Source organism: Sus scrofa, chromosome 15 (genome assembly GCF_000003025.6).
Source record: "Sus scrofa isolate TJ Tabasco breed Duroc chromosome 15, Sscrofa11.1, whole genome shotgun sequence".
Taxonomy (NCBI): domain Eukaryota; kingdom Metazoa; phylum Chordata; class Mammalia; order Artiodactyla; family Suidae; genus Sus; species Sus scrofa.
The window spans coordinates 40,013,917-40,029,577 of record NC_010457.5 but is presented as its reverse complement, the minus strand read 5'-3'; the positions used below and the strand labels follow the sequence as shown (position 1 = coordinate 40,029,577).

General features: G+C 36.5%; 1 long non-coding RNA gene across 1 annotated transcript; it reads right to left on the bottom strand.

The window, feature by feature from the left end:
* Positions 2,963-15,400, bottom strand: LOC110257176. The gene is made up of 3 exons (XR_002339440.1): positions 15,327-15,400; positions 15,194-15,237; positions 2,963-4,274 (listed from the first exon to the last, which is right to left on the bottom strand). It is a non-coding gene; the product is annotated as an uncharacterized LOC110257176 (long non-coding RNA).

The window sequence follows — 15,661 nt, the reverse complement described above, 5'->3', positions numbered from 1 at the left end:
TATATTCATCGAAAATTGTGGTCAAATAAAAAGAAATAGGAGTTATCTAGTTCTATTTAGGATATAGATAGATAGATATTGATATCCCAGTCCCGTAGTAAAAAGTAAACCCCAGAGGAAATAAAACTCATTCTTTTTAATGTGGCTAGGAAAAGGCAGCAGATAAAAATAAGCCTCGATGCACTGAAATCCAGAGGGAAAAATCCTCTCATTGGTAAGCAGAGAACCAGGGAAGTTTTTCAACCTGTGAGTGTGTGTACGCATGTCTGTTGTGGACACAGATAACAGCAATAATATGAAATCAACCAAGTCTTAGAAGACACTATGGGATAGCAGGATGAATTGGAATCTGGAAGGGTAGAAACACAAAGGTAAGACAGCCCAACCAGACACACACATACACCCAAGGGCTGAGATGACAAGAAAGCCGCAGCAAAAAGAAATATTAGGTAGAGAGAAATATCATCAACAGTCCTACAATGGTTGGATCAGGGCAACCTTATCAAAATAAAATCCAAAAGTGAACCAAAAATATTGGAAACAGTAGCCAACCCACCCCAGTTTAAATACCAATTTTATAGAGCTGAAGCCTTAGGCAAGTGAATGACGAGCTCATCACAGGTGAACTAAATTTAAGACACAACTGAGATCCACAATATTCACTGTAAATACCAGATGGTATACAGAGAAAAAGAATTGTCCTCTCTTGGAAAATAACAAAACAAGACAAAAAAATCATACTTAACTTCTTACTATTCTCTTATAAAATAAATAAAAACAAAATGACAGCAAAATTTTATTCCCTAAAAAATAAAATTGATAAATGTATTAAAACTGATGAATACTTAAAAGAATGAACAATACAGAGAAAACACAAATTACCAGTACTTGGAATGCAAGAAAATATATCAATTCAAACTTTATGTAAATGAAAACAATATGTGAATGCTACAAGCAAATTTTTTGCCAGTAAATTCAACAATTTGATAAAAAGAACAAAGTCAAAGGACGGTACATATTACCAAAACTGGACCTGCAGATGCCATCCTACTCCACGGCAACATCAGATCGGAGCCACATCTTCAACCTACACCACAGCTCATGGCAACACCAGATCCTTAACCCACTGAGCAAGGCCAGGGATTGAACCCACCTCCTCATAGATACCAGTGAGATTTGTTAGCACTGAACCACAATGGGAACTCCCAAGAAATACAAAATCTTAATCATCCTATATTTACTAAAGATAAAAATAACTTCTAAAGAGCAAAATTACATATCCAAATAGCTTTACTATTCAATGTTAGCAAACATTTAGTGAAGAAAGCACACAAGTTTGATAAAAACTTCTTGAAAAGTAGAAAATACCTCTAACTCATTTTATGATAACAGTTTAAATCTCATATCAGAATCCAACAAGATTATAATTAAAAAAAAACAATATTCACAAGAAAACAAAATCCCTAAAATATTAAATCAAATCCAAAAATATATGCAACATGTACATCATGAAAATGATTGTTTATCACTCAAAGAATATACCACATTACATGGAGGAAAACCATATAATAATTTAAATAGATAAGAGAAAATATATGATAAAATTCAACCACCATTTTTATTTTAAAAACACAGCAAACCAGTGTTGGAAAAAAATTTCATCAGAATTATGGTGAAAATCTTTTAAAAATCAAATATACATATTGAAACAGAGCAAATCTGAGAGAACAGTGCTCAGGGGAAAAAAGAATAGAAAGGAATGGAAGGAAGAGAGAAAGTAACAGCTGAAACTCACAAGTATTACATTGAACAAAGTAGGGTAGACATGGAAGAATATGCATTTGCCATGACTCCTTTTATTTGAAGTTTAGGAATAGGCAAAGTTATTGCTTGGTGATTTAAATTAGTACCACTAGTTCATTCTGAGGATGGAAGATTGACCAGAAAGGGCATAGTGGATTTCCTGGGGTGATGGAAATTATACGGCTGATCCTTGAACATTAAAAATTTAAACTGTGAGTGTACACTTATGCCATATCTTTCTCAACAGTCAACATTAAAGTATATGATCCATGATCTATGGTTGGTTGAACCTGAAGATATAGAACCATGTATAATGAGGACTGAGTTATAAATGTACAAGTTATATACCTCAAGAATGAATAGATGAAAGAGTTGTTTCAACAGTGAATGGTTTTGCAGGCCCAAAGGTCAACTGATTTTGAGGTCAGTGAGCATAGGAATCCCCACAAAATGTAGTACTGTAAAGTATATTACTATGCCAGAAAAAGAAGGAAAAGGAAGGGCAGCACTCAAGTCCGGAAGTCCCATCAACCCCATAACAAGCCACAAAGTTATTGGACAAAGTTCAGAAGCAGATTAATGACACTAAAGAAAGAAGCAATAAGGAACATCAGATAAAACTATGCAGGAATATCATCCCATTAATGTATGGCCAGGGTGGTTTAGTTTCACAAAAATCACGGACAGCATTGAGTCTACTGGTGATAATCTGATCATTGACATGAATGCAAGGACAAGGAGACAAATTTCTCAAGAAGTTAGATTTTCAAGAACCCAATATTTCCACACCAAGAAGCATTAAGCTATCATGGCCCTGGGGTCCAGAAATGAAGGGCTCAAAGAGAAAATGGAAATTGTGAGACTTAAATGTGTTCCATGAGAGAGAGGAGGACCAGAAATAAGTTCCAGGTTTGGGTGGCCAATATTTCAAGTTTATAAACTTTGCAAGAGGACAGCAATATTTCAAAGGCCATTCTCTGAGAGATGAGACAGTACACAATGGATGGGTTTTATTTCAGATACAGTAAGTGTATGGCATTAAAAGTAAACATTCAATGAAGAATTTTTTGAGTTCTCAGTTCTCTGAGCATATGGTACAGACTGACCAGCCTTCTAGCCAAGAAGGCTTTTCTTTCTACCATCCCTTCCTCAGTAACAGTCTATGCTGTGGCCTTCAATAATTCCAAGCCACAGGGTTTGGGTACCTCATTTTATTAGGGGTAACACATTTTTTTGGCAATTTTATCATTAGGAATTGGTAGGTTTACCCTTCATGTTCTATGAACTCTTTGTCCTCCTTAAAAATTGAGGATGAAATGATATTTGACCTAAGCTTCTGAATTCTAAAGAACTACATGCATTCCCCTGAGATTCCAAGTGTAGGTTCAGCTGCAGGAGGATGCTAGCCCAGCCATACATGGAATGACCTTCAGGGTAAGCCTAAGCAGAGCATGACATAGGAATTTGGAAGGAGAGTTTATTCTAGGTCAAAAGTTGCTTCTGGATGTTAATTTCCATAGTCTTTCAACTTTAATGTGCAAAGCTTGAACTTATAATTGCATATCATTGCAAAAGTGATGAGCATATTGGATTATGTATCCAGACAAAATTTAGGTAGGAAACAACACGTGCAATGAATTTTCAACCTTAAGTACAGAGTGGCCTTTGAGATCATTGTAAGCCATTTTACCACACTTCAGGACCTTTTAACAAAATCAACACTGCACACCCAATTAATCAGGAAGACCATGGAAGAAAGGAGCAGCCTCAAGAATGTGGGATTAGGGCTACAGTTACATGCCTGCCACCTCTGCTCATGAGAAGAGCACATAGCTGATCATGCTTTATAAGACAAAGGATGTCAAAGAAAACAATAATATTAAAAGAACTTAATCCATCTCTGGAAGGTAGATGAAGGTCCATTTGAATATCTCCCCTTTTACTCCTCTCCATGGAAGGAAGAGGGATTCATTTGGTGAATTTAGAGGAAGGTCCAGAGGAGCATATGTGCTTCAGTCTGTTCCCTTGACTCTGTTTTGGGAGTGGATCCTGATTCTTATCTCTCTCTTGATTGAAGTTTTGTAGCCATGGGATCTGCCATCTCAGGAAAATCTTGGGTGCATGCAGCACAACCTCTGACAAGTTAGGATAATCTATCCTATTATGATGTTACCTATCAGACAGCACATCATTGCCATTCACCCAAGCTATTCTCCAACCTAACATTAGCGAGCAATAAAGGTAAGATTTTTTCCATATATCTGGCTCCATTTCCATTTCTCCATGGTTTCTAAACATGGTGGTGAAGAAACACATTGATTTATCAGCCCCCTCAAGCCTTGACACAGATGTGTTTGAGTAAGAATCAGTGCAACAGCAGATTTCATCAGGAGAGATTATGCAGACTCCCCTGACCCAGATAATTTTGAAGGAATTATAGATCTTTTCTTCTAACAATTCTCTTGTCATCTCTGTATAAGAGAAAATTGGGGATGGTGTAACTAATGATTCTAAAGTTAATAAAATAGAGATGGACAAATTTGGGCAAAACAGATGTTAAAAAATTGAGTGCCAGTGGAAACATCATCTTATACCTTCTGGGATCTTGAATCATTTTGAGCTATTAGACAAAGGCAAAGGAAGAGAGAAAAGCAAGCAACATTCATGAAAGAATAACATCTCCTCTTTCCTAAGCTACGTGCTGTCAACTCAATAGCGTCAGTGTCATGGTTAAATACATTTCATCATTTCAGTGTCATAGTTGAATACATTTTAAGTATCAATTGAACTGTTTTTTTAAAAACTCAATGGGTTTCCCGTTGTGGTGCAGTGGCAATAAATCTAGTATCCATGAGGATGAGGGTTTGATTCCACAGCCTAGCTCAGTGGGTTAAGTATTTCTTGTTGCTGTGAGCTGTGGTGTGAGTCACAGATATGGCTCAGATCCTGTGTTGCTGTGACTGGCAGCTACAGCTCCGACTGAGCCCCTAGCCTGAGAACTTCCATATGCCACAGGTGTGACCCTAAAAAATAATCATGGTTACTGAGTGGCAGAGTTAACATTCAAACCTGGAGTCATGCTCTTCCATTATCTGATAAAGATGGTAGGACCATTTCATGCTGTCTTCTTCTTGCTCATTTTATTAAGGCATTTTAAGATTGAAATACTTATCTGTCATTTACATTTTTCATCCTGATGGCAAATGGGAACAGCTCTGTTTCCCAGAGTATATGATATCATCAGAGCAAATAAGCTATTATAAACTTGAAGTGAAAAAAAGATGAAGAGTTTTCTACTTGAGACTAACTTTGCTCAGTAAGGTGTAAATTTGTACCTGGATCAGTACCTGACACTTGTTGTTGTCCCCCAGTTGAGGAGGGGACATTAAGCAGATGCAGTCTAACCATTATCTGAAATGTTTTTCTCTTTATTACATTAGTTCAGTTTTTTTCTTGTTTTTGTTAAATCATTCTCAAGAGACAGTTTTAGTCATGTTTATCTTAGAGGGATTCCACTATTTCATATAGTTTTTATCTTTTCATATCACATGAAGAAGAGAGCCTACTAATGCTGTCTGTTTGATTAACTAAGAGAACATGTGCCATATGGAGTAATTGACAGCCAATGCTTGTGATAATTGATTAGTAACTTCACTTCAATTTGTGTAGTATATACATTAATTCCCTTTAGGCTTTGAACAGCCAAATAAAAGGAAGAGGGAAGACATTAACAAATGAGCAGAAGTTTGTGTTCATTCCTCTTAAAACAGAAAAAAAAAGAAGTCCTATGTGATAGGAAAAATTACCATTAAAATTTCTCCTAAGGGAAAAAATATATTTTGTTTTCTCTGTTTAAATAAATCTCAGTTACCCAGATTGTGCATGCTATGAAATTTTCATCCACTCAGAGAGCACTCATTTCACATCTCATCTGTTCTGTGAATGGGATGAGAAAATCATTCTCACTTTTTTCTTTAACAGCACAAAGAATCTGTGGTGAACTGAACATTCTCAATCCAGGATTATCCTGCCTGTCATTTTCGGGATTTCAACTCATTGCAGTACTTTGCATTATAGACTCATATTGAAATTGCTCCATGACCATGCCATCCTCTCCATATTTATTTCAATAAATTATGATAGTTCAAGCAGTCTTCAAAATCTGAGAGCCAGAAACTTAAAAGAAGGAAAACTTAAGTCTGAAAAACAAACAAAAACAACCTGTTCATCAAATTCAAGACTATACAATCTCTTTGAAGCATTCTTTATTCTCAAGTGCTATGTTTAAAAACACCACTTTGCCACAGTAGTTAGAATTTCATCCTAAAATACTACCGTAAAAACTATTTAATTTTCCACTACAGGGAGGGAGGGTTTGATCTCTTATTAAACATTTTATGGAAAAGTCTAAAAGTGCTTTCAATTATTTATCAAATTGAAATCTAGGCCTTGGAAACTGCTGGCATCACACACACAAATAATATTATCAGCCCACTGAGTACCATTAGGTCATAAAGCGCTGCTGTAGCAACATCTCTGGTACAGCTGCTGGTGCTCATGCAACTTTTACGACAGTTATAAAGTCATTTATTACATTTTCTTTATGATGCTAATGCATTGCGGTCTGTTATTTTATTGTTCCCACTGTGATAAAGACTGAAATGTATGATATTGTGCAAAAAAAAAAAAAAGTCTGTATCCATCTATCTTTCTAGACTTAATAACAAAGCTTGTTGCATTAAAAATCTCTTCGATCAACTTAAAATGTCCATAAAAATATTAACAAGGGATATCGAAAAGGAAATATTTTTATGGGACTTTTTTTTTTTGTCATTTTGTATCACTGTTCCCGGTAGTGTTGTTTTTTTTAAGTTTTTCTTTGCCAAAATATATTAAGGACGACATGAGTACCTGACTGGGCTCCCCCTGCTTAATTACAATTATCACCATTTTGTTAGAACATAATTTGCAATTCACCAGGAGAAACAATGTCTATATAATTTCCAAAGAATCACATGAAAAAGAACAAAGTCATTAAAAGATAATCGTGTCCATGGACCCAAAGGTGCCCATAATTGATAATAACATCTTATTCAAATTGTCTAAACTGAACTCTCCCTATGATACGATTGTACATAAAGAGAATACAGTTTTCTATTGAGGAAAAAAAATATCAATTATGTTAATTAACCACTACCCTGTGCTAAAACTGATTTAGTAGTCGACACCCACGGCACTGTAACTCTAAGGGGAAAGTCGTTCTCAGCCTGGGGTCCTTCAGTGCCGCTGCTACTACTGCTTCTCCATTTCTTCTATTCTCCATCCTCTTTCCCTTCCCTCTTTCAGCAATTAAAGAAAATTTCCAAGAATGAGAAAAAGTCCAAGGGAAATAATCATTCATTTAAGCAGTTCTGGAAGTGGGACATTCTATTTATGAATGTTTTTATACTCAATTTTGCACCTGAAGCAGTCAGAATCAAAAGATAGATCACATTTGAGGAAAAGCTTCACAACATGTTTCTAAAATCAGATGGAATTTTTATTCTAGTTTCCATTTTTTTTAATGGCCACACCCAAAGCATACAGAATTTCTCTGGCCAGGGATGGAATCCCAGCCTCTGCTGTGATCTATGCCCCAGCTGTGACAACACTGGGTCCTAAACCCACTACACCTCAGCCACAACCCAAGCCACTGAAGAGACACCACCAGATCCTTAACCAGAGGCACCTGAGCAGGAATTCCTCTTGTCTCCATTTTTATCTTTATAATTTAAATGCATTTCCATTCTACCATAAACATTATTTATAAAATTCTTACAGCAATGAGCTAGTACATTTTTTTTTTTCTTTTCATGACCACACCTGTGGCATATGCAAGTTCCAGGCTAAGGATCAAATTGGAGCTACAGCATCATGGGATCCAAGCTGCATCTTCTACCTATGCTGCAGCTTGAGGCAATGCCAGATGCTTAACCGGCTGAGCAAGGCCAGGGATTGAACCCTAATCCTCACAGACACTGTGTTGGGTTCTTAATGCACTGAGCCACAATGGGAACTCCAAGCTAGTATAATTTTAATAGCAATGGGTCTAAGTACCATTAGAGTACTAAGATAACTTATTACGGATACTGAATTTGGAGCTGGCTAGGCTTTAAAATGTGGTTTTCCACATTTAACTCAGAACTACAAAAATTCGTCTCGAGAAGTTTTATGTACCTGCATACTACACATTTCATGTCTTTTCACCCATTTTTAGTCTCAGCGTGAGCATCCGGAAGGAAAAGGGACCATTCTCTTGAAGTTTAGACTTCCTCCCAGAAATGAAAAGTGGAGTCATTAGGTCATTTGACACCTTTCTCCATGGCTGCGATGTGAAGCAGTAGCCCAGACAGAGCTGCTCTTGTGTCTTGGGTTGCAATTTGATTACAAACAGAGGAATTTAAGACTCCTGGTCTTTCATGTTTATTTCCAAGTGAGTTCAGTACTTTAAATTTTGTCTTACAAATTCCTCCCCAAGAAGTACAAGTTGGGAAGTTCCCATTGTGGCTCGGCGGTTATGAGCCCAACTAGTATCCATGAGGATGTGGGTTCGATCCCTGGCCTCACTCAGTGGGTTAAGGATCTGGCATTGCCAGTGAGCTGTGGTGTAATTCACAGATGTGGCTCGGGCCCTGCGTTGCTCTGGCCGTGGAGTAGGCTGGTAGCTGTAGCTCTGATTAGACCCGTAGCCTGGGAACTTCCATATGCTTCAGGTGCAGCCCTAAAAAGCAAAAAAAGAAAAAAAGGAAGTACAAGTTGGGGTAAATTAATTTAGAAAAGCTTTATGTGTATTCAAATTAGATGAAAAAAGAAATACGAGTGCATTGGATCAAATGCTTTTTAAGCTTGTCTCTAACTGCTTAACTCTGGGCTATTAAATGCATTCCAAGTGTCTCTCGAGTCAATGTCCACTACGTTTTTATGCATTACTAATAAGATTACACTAACTTAGAGGGTGCATTTATTATACCATGAATAATACATTTTAAATAAAATGCTGATCTTAGAAAATGAGACCAGGAGCACATTTCCTTGTTCATCTGTTAATTAGAATTACCCTGAGAGAAACATTGTAGAAAGAGTGTCTAAACTTGTTCAGAATTGACCATATGAATTCCCTAAATCATATGCTTAATATGTAAGCCTCTGAGAATCAGTGGTAGTCATGTGAGAAGAGTTCTTTGCCAGTGGTATCTATTTAGTATAGATTCAGTACATTTTATCTAATCAGTGCCTATTTATTTTTATCACTCTATATTTAAATGTAATGTGACATTTACCAGCCTTATGCACAATAATACTGTTTTCTGAACCAAAAAGCCAAAGAAGGAGAGGTAGTCCTAGGTCTGATGTAGTATTTTAAAATCAAAGTATATATTTTACATACTATTTGAAACACACTATTTTATACCAGCTATTGCTGGTCTTCTTTACTCTCCTAAATGTGTGAAAAATGAGTTAATTTTATGTCTCTACTTAGGTGAAGAAATCATATAGAGTTATCAAAATAAATGAACAAAATAATATCAAAGCATTTTGAATGTGGTGAAGATGTTTTAAATGAACACGGCATTGCCCATATAATGAAATTGTTTTAGCGTTATTTTAAACAGAAATGGTGATTAATTTCACAAAGTACAGTAGAGTGTTTCTGTAGAAGGGTGACTCTCTGTCAAAAGGCTTCTTATGGCCCACACTGGGGGGTGGCTTACTTCCTCTCTCAGCACTGAAATGCAAGCCCCTAGCATCAGAACAGAGCTCCAAGCCCACAATTGTCCACCCTGAGACTCTTACCAGACCTATGCACTCAAATTACTTCCATTTCCACAACATTGTAAATCAACTATACTTTAAAAGGTATAATATATATAATCTCCAGATGGTGACAGATTATTTATTCACAATACCTACCATAATTTATACTTAGATATTTGTTGTTTATTGTCCATCTTCTGCTCTAAAGTCTAATTTTAACTTCCTGAAATGGGAGGGAACCATGTCTGATCTGGTCTTAGTTACAACTCCACTGCCTGAAGCATAGTTCACAGATAGTGCTTGAGTGAATGGAACAAATCAATGGACATTCACAATAACTAAGTTTTAAAATATGGGCCCTAGGACTTACTGTGAGGTACTTCATATTTTCAAAGGACTTATAATGAACATTACTAAGTTATATTTGATATTTATTAGTACTTTGAAGGATACTTTATTAGATTTCAAACACATTCATTTGTGTACATGTTGCTTTGTGTGTTATGTAATTATATGTAGAATATAGAGGATGGCAAAAGAAAAATCCCATAGGATGACAAATGAATGTTTCTAAATCAAAAGATCCACTTTATAGACATTCACATGTTAAAGGAAATGTGTTAGAGAATACTATAAAGGATTAAAAATGTTACAAACATCACAAATACTGACTAGAGCAGATTTGATCTTTTTTCCACTGTATAAAGCAGTGTGGTTTTTTTGTTCTCAGAAACTTAAGATAGGTTTCATTGTACACTACAAATTTTCTTTTTTGGTGGTCTATTTAGACAAAGTCCTGCAAAATGTAATTGTGTTAGCGAACTGGAAACTCTGCTGGTTGTTTGGGTCAGAACACATTAAAATATGTCGACCCTTAAAGTGTTTCAGCCTTAGGAGAGACAGGGGTGAAAGCCAGACAATTTACTAATCAACTGATAGACTATGGATCATATAAGAAAATATGCTATAGACCTGAATAAATGTAGACATTGATGGGAGGAAGGTAAGGGAGTGTCTATTCTCAATTTATTGCCTCCTGTTAAAATTAATTTAACCTTGTTTAATATCTTAAAACATATCTGGGTTTAACACATGCATAATTCAACTTTGCTCATAAATCACATGTGTGAAAAATAGGTGAAAGATGCCTCTAGAAATACATGGGTGAGTTAAAACCCAGTTAATTGGTTTTCCTACAGTCCAAGAGAAAGAGGAAAATTGAACCACATTAAAATGTGACTCAATCTCAATTGAGATGTTAATGAAATCAAGTTGGGCTGATAAGAGAAACTCCACCTGCTCTTTACTACATTAAATTTTTAAGTTGTGCTTTTAGAAACTGGATGGTAAGTCACATTTCCTCCTATGCTTCTTAGCAGGCACAGAGAGTTCTTAGTGCTTTTCAGGCAGACTGAGCCCTATGATATGACTCATTATCATGTGTAAGTCTTGTGTTATTACCACATCTTCACCATTTAGAAAACGGTGCCTACACACTTGATATGAGGTGATAGATTAGAACTAGATGTGTAGAGTTAACTATAGGCTTAAAAACACAGTGCATTTACAGGATCATAAGTAGATGGGAATTACTGAGGATTAAATCCCCTGTATGAAACTAATTTAGGAAGCAGATGGTTCCACACAACTTTGATGGTCCTTCAGTTTCTTTATTGCAAATAAAATACTTGCTAGGTTTAGTAAAACAAAAGAGCACAGCTGTCTTATCGGCACATCTTTTGATAAGGACATCTAATCAGGCTCTAAGTGATGTGACACAGTTTCAAAAAACATCCTTGCATTTGTCATTAATGAACATAATCTGTCCCAGTGATAAGGCACAGAGTTCTGGGGCTTCAGGAATGATTCACTGCAGGAAAGTGGAAGCCATGGGGTATTTTTAGGAAATACAGGGATGAAAGGGGGTGTTGAAGCACAATGGTGTGCTAAAAATTATAATTAACTGCTGTGAACCATTATTTGTTTCATAAAACTTTGATCCTATCAGGTTATTTCTAGAATATATAAAGGTTGGTAGTGCCCTGTCTAACCTGGCAAAATTAAATTCATTCTATAATTCATAGTCTCCTAAATACAGTATTTCCCCACTCCAGTGGTATTTTGGACCCAACTGTCCTAAAGGATTTATCACACTGTAGTGATCAATTGTTTAAATACAATTCTCCCCTACAGCACAGAGATGTCTCTGTATGCAGGAGCCATATATTTTTTTTTTTCTCTTCTGTAACACAAGCACATTGCACAGGACTAGTTGTTTAATTATCAATTATTAATAAATTTATTATTAATCTAACAAATGAATAACAGACTATAGTACTGAGTCTATGGTTAAAATAAATGAATGAAAGATGACCATGGCAAGAACAGGAAAGGGATAAAACCTGTCTATAGCTTTTTACTTGTGGAGGGTAAAAAAGATAGGGGTTGTTCCAGAGACAGCCAAGTATGTGCTAATACTTGACTGTGTGACTATACCAAGGATCACAAACCCAAATATGAATTTACAGAGAAGGTGTCATACTGTTTATTTTCCTATCAAGAAGGTTACTTTCCTAAAATTATTTTTCAAAATATATGCACCAGTGTTTGAGCCCTAATCTGTATGGTACTCAAAAAGGTAAGTCATTTGAATACAATATACAGGCATTTCAAAGGAAAGGCACAAAATACAATTAAGAATTTCTGAGTGGGAAAATGTATAAGGAGCTATTAGCGACTTGAAAAACAGCTTGAGGAAATATCATAGAAAGAATAATCAAGCCAATATAGGAGGTCAGCTAAATGAAGAAAGAATAGAAGCAAAGTACATGGTCCTATCTTCACATATAAAGGAAACTGCCTGGTACACTAAGATGGTGATGTCCAAACTTGTTACTCACACACCTCTTGGGACATTGTTACATGATCTATGATAAAGGAATAATTTTAATTAAAAAAATTCTTTTATATCAGATAATTATGATTTACCCTATATACACCATTCATAATCTGCTTAAGTTATTTGAACGATACATAAACTTACTGAACAGTACCTTTCTTTTTTTTTTTTTTTTTTTTTTTTTTGTCTTTTGTCTTTTGTCTTTTTGTTGTTGTTGTTGTTGTTGCTATTTCTTGGGCCACTCCCGCGGCATATGGAGGTTCCCAGGCTAGGGGTCCAGTCGGAGCTGTAGCCACCGGCCTACGCCAGAGCCACAGCAACGTGGGATCCGAGCCGCGTCTGCAACCTACACCACAGCTCACGGCAACGCCGGATCATTAACCCACTGAGCAAGGGCAGGGACTGAACCCGCAACCTCATGGTTCCTAGTCGGATTCGTTAACCACTGCGCCACAACGGGAACTGAACAGTACCTTTCTAAAAGGAAAATAGTGTTCCATTTAAAAGTCAAATGAGTATTAAAAAAAAGAAATGTGTCCATTATGACATACCAAATATTAAAACCATTCTTCCATCCTAAAATTTGTAATTCTTATATTTTGTGTTATTTTTTTTTAATCTAGTGATTTTTATGAAGATAGACTTTTCAAAAGGCAAATATGGTCCTGCCATTCAGCCCTTCCATCCACTCACAGTGTGACGCTCCATGGCTTGGCTTTGCACCAGGATGGCACCAGGACTCGTAGAGTGTGTGATATCCTGTTTCATAACTCCATCAGCCCCACCTTCCTTTAGACTCCCTTGAGCCTTCTGGTTATCCATCACTTCCTCATACTTTCTCATTCATTCCTTTTGTGGGAGGTCTTCTCATAGGCTTCCTTTAGGATATGCAGCCTCCCACATCCACTGTATTGAGATCTCAAGTATTACTTCCTAAGGAAAACCATTTCTGATCCAAGGGTTTTCACTGTGATTTTTTTTTAAAAATTGATTGAAGTAGAGCTGACATGCAATAATGTATTAGATTCAGGTATACAACATAGCAGTTTGATATAGATTACACACTGTACAAAGTTACAAAATATTGACTACATTCCCTGTGCTATATATTACATCCCTTTAACTTATTTTATAACTGGTACCTCTTTATGTGTTTGTACAAAACAACCTGGTTTCTTTCTTCGCAGCACTTGCCTGTTGTAATCAGACTCTTCTTTGAATGTTTCTCTGAAGTATGTCTCCTGTACTAGCACCAGGTACCTGCCCTTTTAATCTCATCATGCGTGTCTATATATTTAAGGCAATCCTTAAATATTTACTAGTGAATGCTAGCTGTGTTATTTTTTTCACAGTTAGTAAAGCAGACATTTTATGAATAATTGGGGGGAAAAAGTAAGAGGAGCAGAAACCCTGAAATCAAAGTCTCAAATTAATTGAATGAAGAGGAATAGATAGGACGTTAGAAACTAGGAGGCATTAATATTGTTAACCACTAATTGTAAGATTTCTTCTTATGACTGTACCTGTGGAATACGGAATTTCCCGGTCCAGGGGTTGAATCAGAGCTGCAGCTGAGGCCTATGCCACAACCACCACAACAGTGGATCTGAGCCACATCAGTGATCTATACTGCAGCTTGTGGCAAGGCCAGATACTTAACCACTGAGTGAGGCCTGAGATGGAACCTGCATCTTCACAGAGATGTAGGTCCTTAACCTGCTGAGCCATGAGAGGAACTCTAAGATTTCTTTTTTGAAACTTTCTACATTGAATGGAGAATAGGAGAGGAAATGAAGTGTCATACAAAACGCAGGGTAGAAAAAAGATGGGGAAAAAAAATCCAGGTGACTAAAGGATGAAATCAGGCCCAGTTTCAGAGTTCAGCAAAGCATGGCACCAGGATGGCTGTTTGGATTTTCATAATGCTTTTTAAAAAATGTACCTCTTTTTCTCTTTTAAGACCTTACCTCTGGTGGGCTGTGCGGGGTGAAGTATTTTAAGACACTGGAAGTACTTCACTATGAATTACAGACACATATAGAAACTTCCTTTGAAAAGATATTCATTCCTTATTTTTTTCCACTATTTCACTCTTTTCCTCTTAGCATCTAAGCGTTTTACAGCTAACCTACTTAGAGATGTTAATTTAAATTTGCTTTCAAAGTAGTTCCATTATTTTTGTGGTGGAAAAGCAACTTGTTAATTAACAGAACTGCCCTCCTCACCCCCTTTTTTTTTCATAGGTTTGTTAATGGAATTAGGTGATTTACAATAGCTCACCTGATAAAATTATGTCAGGAGTATAATGACTCTAAGGGAAACAGTGATGGTGTGAAGATGAAATAGCTCATAATGAAAGAGTGTGATCTGAGTGGGAGTTGAAGATGTGAAACTATTATACATCAGAGGTCAAAAGCCAGTGTATAATAGAGTAGTTTAAAAAGTGAGTTTCTAGGTGAAATATTCTCCACTACTGGACTGTATCTAGTTGATATATATATATAATATTCTATTTTGAGTTGTCCTTAAGAGGATTGGTAATATTATTTCATTATTTAGTTTTCCTTGAATGCTGGGTAAAGGGTGTAAGGCCAGGCCTACTCTTAAAACTTTATGGGAAAATTGTAGCCAAGATATAATTAAAAGTTTCACACTCATTTCATTCCATGTATATGAAATACCTCATATTTCACCCACCTCCACATGATCAGAAAGGATGTCACACCCACCACATGGAGTGCCTGAGAAAGTGGAAGAAAACATGAAAATAAGGGACAAAAACCAAACCTATTAAAAAAAAATCAACTTGTTCTCAGAAGCTGAGACTTACCTAATATATCATAGACTTCTTGGAGGCAATCCTATCCTAGAAGCTCAGACCATGTGATTCTTCTACAAGGGAAGGTCACATTTTTGTCACTTTTGATTCCATGGAGTCACAGTTCTTAGGTTGAAAGTATGAAAAATATGCATGACTTGGCTAATAGGTGCTACTCCTAATACACACTGGAGCCTCCCACCTGCCCAGACACACATTTCCTGTTCATCCCACTGCCCCACATTGCTCTTAAGTTCACCTTCATGGTGGCTGCTTGGGTGGCAAATTTTGAGTCCTTACCTATACACAAACTATCTAGTTCACTGGGATGTGATATTCTTGCTCCA